Source organism: Pleuronectes platessa, chromosome 7 (genome assembly GCF_947347685.1).
Source record: "Pleuronectes platessa chromosome 7, fPlePla1.1, whole genome shotgun sequence".
In the NCBI taxonomy this organism is placed as follows: domain Eukaryota; kingdom Metazoa; phylum Chordata; class Actinopteri; order Pleuronectiformes; family Pleuronectidae; genus Pleuronectes; species Pleuronectes platessa.
In genome coordinates this window covers 24,191,147-24,198,159 of record NC_070632.1, presented here as the reverse complement: position 1 = coordinate 24,198,159, position 7,013 = coordinate 24,191,147, and positions in this window count along the sequence as shown.

The following is a 7,013-nucleotide window of genomic DNA, read 5'->3' as shown; positions in this document are numbered from 1 at the left end:
GTGCCAGTTTGACAAAATCGAATTGTATTCCCCATTTAATCACTCCATGGCAACAATAAACTTCAAGTTATACACAACATCTCCTTTGGCAAATTGTAGTTCCAAAACCACAATTTCAAAACTGGGCAGAGAAAAAGCGATCAATGGTTCAAGGCTGGGCGATAAAACGATAAAGATAATTATTGCAAAATAACTTTTCCTCGATAGAAATTTAAGACATGGTCGATACAACTTCGATAGAACTCTGAATAATTATAACCACAGTTGCTTCAAGACAGACGCTCATTAAGGTCCGCTCGTCCTGTGTCATAGTCTCTCTCTGAGTCTGTTTCCTCCTCACTCCCCCTTTGACCTGCGCTCACACGACACTGTAAGGATAAACACCATCACTGATCTAAAGTTATTAGGACACGTACAGGAATGACGTTTACTTTCTGTTTGTTTATGAGACACATTTATCAACCGGCTACAAGAGACGTTCCATAACACACAAACTCAGAACATCCGGGTTAAAGTGACCAGAACGATCCGACATCATCGATTAATAACTATTTTAGAATATATGACTCAAAATGCCTATCATACGAGATTATCAGTTTGTGTGTTGAGTGTAACAGAGACGAACACACACTCTTGGAGACAATAGTTCTTTCCGCAGATCACAATGCAACACAGTGTTTTAACGACATTGTTGCAGAAGAAGCGACACCCCATTCATCAATACTAATAAATATGAATTACGCAGGTTTATATCACGTTATATATATCTATCGACTGACGATTTTTTCCTATATCGCCCAGCACTACAATGGTTTAAAAAATATGACCTTTTAGTCATCACCATCCACACTAATGGAAAAAGAGAGTTTCTGTGGTGTCCTCCAGCTGGAGATCTCTCTGGGTTAAAGGGAAAAGGAAAAACCAGCAGCAGCAACAGCAGCTACTCACTGAAAGCTGCTCAGAGTGTCAGCACTTGCTGATGGTTGGCCAATTGACCTTACAGCAGCTCTAGAGTAGTAGGAAGGTTTTTATAAAATGGCAATTTGTGTCCTGCATGGATAATGACATCCCTCAAGGGAGAATGAAAGTACCACCTTGATGGTTTGTGTCACTGATAGAGAGTGAAAGTGCTCCTCGTCTGCTTATTAAACCCCTGTGGGACAAATCAATTTCCTGCAAAAAGCCAAGGAAATGGGGAGCCACAAACAGAAATCCATCTGAAACCCAACAGAAAGTTATTCACTGTGAATATCCAGCTTCTTTTCTCATTTGTTGGAAGAGATGCATCTGTGTGAGTGGAACCGTTACTGCAGCAATCATTTGAGAAGAGATCGTGATAAAAGTAGGAGAGGCTCTAAAATGAGACGAAACAGTCTACAGAACAGGAAATGAGTTTGGAGTTGTGGAGTATTTCTAGAGAGAGCAAGAATGCACAGGCAAGCAGATCAAACTGAATTAAAGCTATGAATCTGCTTTTGAAAGAGAGTCAAAGCTTGAATTTTGCGGTCACTGATACCCCAAAATACTTAGAAGTATTTAAGTAACAGAACAGATCTGCACATAATTCTTACACAGTTGCTGTTTTTGATATTTCCTATCCTGATAAGAGCAGGCTTTCATCTGTAGTATCCGAAGAACAGTAACTGTTGGGTGTATATGTTTAACTCAACACTATAAACATAATTATTTTAGTGTTGTATAATATATTCAGAACAGATCCGTTTTGCGGTGTTGCCATGACAAGTGAACAAGTGAACACTTAATCATCACAGTATAACACCTAGGGTTGCAAAATTCCGGGAATATTCAAAGTTGGACACTTTCCATGGGAATATACGGGAATATACAGGAATTAACGGGAAATTTTGTGGGTAATTTATACTAGCTGTATTTACCTTATATACATATATTTATGTCTTATACAGACATAAATATAAACATTTGTTTTGTCATAGGCTTATTTGAGCCTTGAGGAAACTTTGGGCACTTGACTATATGCTTCTGGATCTGTGTCATTCTTAACATAGGTCTTTGCATCGTATTTGCAAATATACACAGCCTTTACTTCTACATTGGCTGGGGTGAAATGTCTCCACACATGAGATGCACGTGGCATTGTAATGTGTAATAAGATGAGAAAAAAGCTTGTAAAAAAACACTAAAGCAATGCCAGAGATATAAATAGTTGGCCAATTGGAATCGTCTTTCAAAATATTTTACAATTGATGGATAAATGAATAGAAAGAGGCTAGACGGACAGATGAACAATCCTCAATCAGCATGTTAATATATTTTCCCCAGTAATATCATCGAAACTTGCTGTAACACTACAGCAGACCTCAATAGCCCTGCTGTAGTGTGCAGGATGCTGGGAATTATCTGCACAAGTGATGGAGAAATGCACAGTGCAGGGTCGAAATTCACCAAGCAGCATGTGTTACATTCCATACATCTTTAATATAGAGTTTTGAATGATGTTTTTTTTGCTCAGCGTTTAATTTGCGTATATATTTTATTCAAAATTCCCGAGCTGAATATTCCCATGGAAAGTTCCCGGAAAGTTTCCGGAAATTTACCATAAAGTGTCCGCCCCTTTGCAACCCTAATAACACCAAAATCAGTTAAACCTCAGGGATATCAATCTCTCCATTTAGGAAGCACAAGGGATGTGAATCAATGTCCTTTACTTTGGTGCAAATGAAAGCGAAAACAGGTGCAAGCCAAAGGCTAAAGCAAGACAAGCCCTAAAAAGGGGTTTTGCTTGTGGTGGCCATTGCTCTCTTCGGATTCTTCCCTAGTTTTTTGTTATGCAAGTGTCCTTATCACTACTGGTAGCATGAGGCGGCCCAATCAGGCTGCAGAGGCAGTCCAGGTCCTCTAGGATTGCCACATCCATTTGTGCTTTCGCAAGAAGGTTTGCTGTCATTCCCAGCACAGTCTCAAGAGCATAGAGGATATACCAGTAGACAAGGAGAGCTGGACAGGGCTGTAGAAGGTAGGGCTGAACGATTAATTGTATTTGCGATAAAATCGTGATATGATAAAATGCGATTTTCTAATCGCAACGTACGCGATTAAAACGTGCGAAAGAGAGTAGAGTAGGCTGCTCTCCTCACCCGCGGCAAGAATGCCGCTGGACCACAAAACTCCTCTGATCCAGAAGATATCACACAGGTTTTAAAAAGTGCATGGCTTGTGTTTATGATTACAATGACATTGATAATTTACTTAAATGCACACCGATTTGTTGTTCTTGTTACTGTAATGAGCATTTAATAAAAATGTGGGAATGAATATTGTACAGTAAATGTATCTTATATTGTGTTGGTCATATTTAAATCATTCATTTCGTTTTTTTAGGGGGGAAAAAGAGGATAAAATAAAAAAATTACACATTAAATCGCAATCGCAATATTTGGGGAAAAAATCAGAATCAGATTATTTTCCCAAATCGTTCAGCCCTAAGGGCATCAACCCAGCAGGAGGACCAGTATCTGCTCCTTTATGCCAGGAGGAAAAGGAGCCCTACAAAATGATCTCCAACAGGCTACTGGTGTGCATGTTTCTGAACAAGCTGTCAGAAACAGACTCCGTGAGGGCAGCATGAGGGCCCGACATCCTTTAGTTGGACCTGGGATCACAGCCCAGAACCGTCCGGCTCGATTAGCAAATGCCAGAAAACACCAGAATAGGCAGGTCCGCCACTGGTGACCTGTTTTCTTTACAGATGAGAGCAGGCCTAAATCAAATTGAGAATCTATGGAAAGTTTTGTATCGGTGTATCCGACGCCGCCAAGTATCGCCACAGACTGTCCAGGAGCTCACTGATGCCCTGAACCAGGTCAGGGAGGAGATCCCCCAGGACCCCCTCTGCCGACTCATCAAGAGCATGCCTAGACGTTGTCAGGGGTGCATGCAGTTACGCAGACACCTGCGGAGGGGAGAACTCACAAGGGAAGGGGGGGGGGGGGGGGGGGAGCTGTGACAAGCAATGGATGGATGATTTTTGATTTTGCTTGCCATTGACGTATTACGTAATTTTGTTCTCAACAAATTATACAATGTTCATCAGTAAAGATTTGTAACTAGTATAATTTTTTCCTCCCTTAATTTTCTTGAAATGCACCGATTTATCGGCCGAACATCGGTAGCGGCCGATATTCGCCTCATTTACTGATATCGGCTTATCGGTAATAAACTTGACTTTCACCGATATCATTGGCCGATGTTCATATTTGTTGTAAAACCGCTGGGCACGTGCCGCGGCTGGGGGAGCAGTCGCTCCGTCGCCCTCCTCTCCGCGCCGCCGGAGGCTCAGTGTGCGGCACCGGGAGGTCCTCATCCGGTGGCACCTCACGGCGTCACTGGTGCGGGGGCTTTCTTTCTCTTGGACCGCGGGGCGGTGTCCATCGCCGGCGCGGAAGGCGGGCCGTTGGAGGGGACTGGGTACGGCGGTCAGCGGCGGCCACTCTGGACGCGTGTCGGGCCCTTCTCGCGGATCACCTCAGCTACGGCGACCGCTGGGGGAACCCTCCGGCTGGCGCCTAGCAGCTGACTGAGAACTGGTGCGGACCAGGGGAATCCGACTGTTTAATTAAAACAAGCATCGCGAAGGGCCACGGTGGGTGTTGACGCAATGTGATTTCTGCCCGACACTCAAAACAGGTAAAACTGAGGAGGGCTTGTTAAGTTATCTTGACTCACGCAGTGTAACTTGGTGTAAAAAGTATGAGCGTAGCGTCTGTTTAAGTACTTTATTCTCATGTGCATCGGCTCTATTCATCCGTCTCATGCACAGGTGACTAGGGAATTGACAACATACGTCATACACACAGAAGCCGTAACACATCTAATAAACGGGCAATACTGCTACCGTAAATCAATGAGAATAGCGTTCTCTATAATGATACTTTAACAGGGCTGTTTTAGACAGGGTAAAAAGGTGCTGTTTTAAATTATCCTTGTGGTATTTTGACCAAAATATGTTACAGACATTTCATTAAGATCCCGAGGAACCATTTCAACTTGCGGTAAAATGGGCATAATATGTCTCTGTTAAATAAAGTTTAGTTAAATCAAAGATTGTTTCATAAATCTGATACAATTTGTGCTCATTAAAAGATAAGAGTGATGAAGGGCTGAAATTCTTTTAAATAGTGCTTTTTAAATAATGATTTAATTATTTTTCTGGCACAAAAAGGTGAATGAATAATAACAAAAAGAAAATAAACAAATATCGGTATCGGCTATCGGCCAGATTGTTATTTTAAATATCGGTATCGGCCAAGAATTTCCATATCGGTGCATCCCTAGTAATTTCTTAAGGGCTTGGTTTCGCCAGTTTTCCCCAATTTTTTTTGATTCTGATTTACATAGTCTTGATTCGTTTCGATCTCCAATTTGATTCAATATTGATATTTAAGGATATTTAATTTTACAATACCAATATGCAGGCGTGGGGCCAGCCCCAGGGCCTGAGTATGTGATGGTAAACTCTGCAGGGGAGATGAAAAGAGGAAGTAATACGACTTGATGAACTAGAGACAGACCAGCTAAATGTTTGGAGCATTGGTGCGACCAATGGAAATGTTTAGTCGCACTTTACCGATTTTTGGTGGCATGGAGCCCTGACCTACCTACATTTTGGCTGAGGTACCTTTACCAAGGCTAAACGCAGTGATGGTAGGTGGGGCTAAGACACATAATGAGATTGTAGACATCTTTAACTGAGATAGATAGTAATTATTTAAGTGAACTTTGGATATCCATAATGATAAACCACACACACATTAATGGGAAAAGTAATTGTCAAAATGGAATTATAGATCTCAGAAATTGCAGTATATGTAATTCTGTTTTGACTAGTCAGAATAGTGTTATAGATATCCTATATAAATATCCCTACTAGTCACAATGGAAGTTGGACTAGTCAATTGGACGTCGATATCTGTAAAGATAATTCTGGATCTTCCAACTTGGTCTAGATTTGAAAATGTGCACAGGTTTTAGGGGTTTCCCACCACGAGCAGTTGCTGGTGGCAGACCTTTGATTAAAGCGGTTAAATATATAAATGTCATGATGTAGATACATTCCATTTGTTGGGAAACATAACCCCTGCAAGGGCCAACGCCATCTCTCTTCCTGGACCCAGCTATTTTCATCAGCTGCAAGACAAGGATGACCAATGTCCACATAGAGAGTAGTGCAGAAATTCAACCGAGAGGAAAATAAGACCTTTGAGACTAACAGGGCTGATCCCATGTGACATGCATTGTCCCTCAACATACGAGAGGTCAATGAGTGTTGTTAGCATCACTCTGACCTCAAGAGAGTCTGCTTGTCCTACATTACTCTTCAGCGGGAGTTTCCTTATATCCAATGGACAGTATTTCACAGTTTCCACTTCTTAAATGAAGGTTAAGTAATTTTAAATGTGAATGGTCAGAACCTGCTGCTCTTAAATTTTTTTAAGAGCAGCACTCTCCTTTTTTTTTCACTCTCCTCCTCTGGGAGAAAAAGCAAACAACTGCATCGTCATTTAGACACAGACAAATTGTTGTAGCCTACACAAAGAGCTTGCAGCATGAAATAAGTCCCAGACCACTTTGTGTCAGTGGAAAGATGCACTTTGACTTCCTGAATGTACTTGTTGCTGGCAGCGCTGCAACAGGAAGAAGAATAATGGCTTGATTTTCACCGCCGAAGCCGTCCTGACGCCTCATACATATGCAGTGAATGAGCAGCAGTATTGGTTATTTTGTTGCTCATGAAAACTTAAAATCTCACGCAGAACAATATGTCAGCTGTGGTTCACTAAGCATAAATTACCAGGACCAATGACATTTATGGGAGAGATTTAGTCTGGCCCGAGTACTCCAGTGAGAATTGCTCCTGAAAACCACACAGACTTGAAAATATTCCAAAATGACTGGATGAAGAGTGTCTTTTAAGTTGCAAACTAAATAATATGACAGTTTTTTACATAAATACATTCATGAATAAAAAAAACACT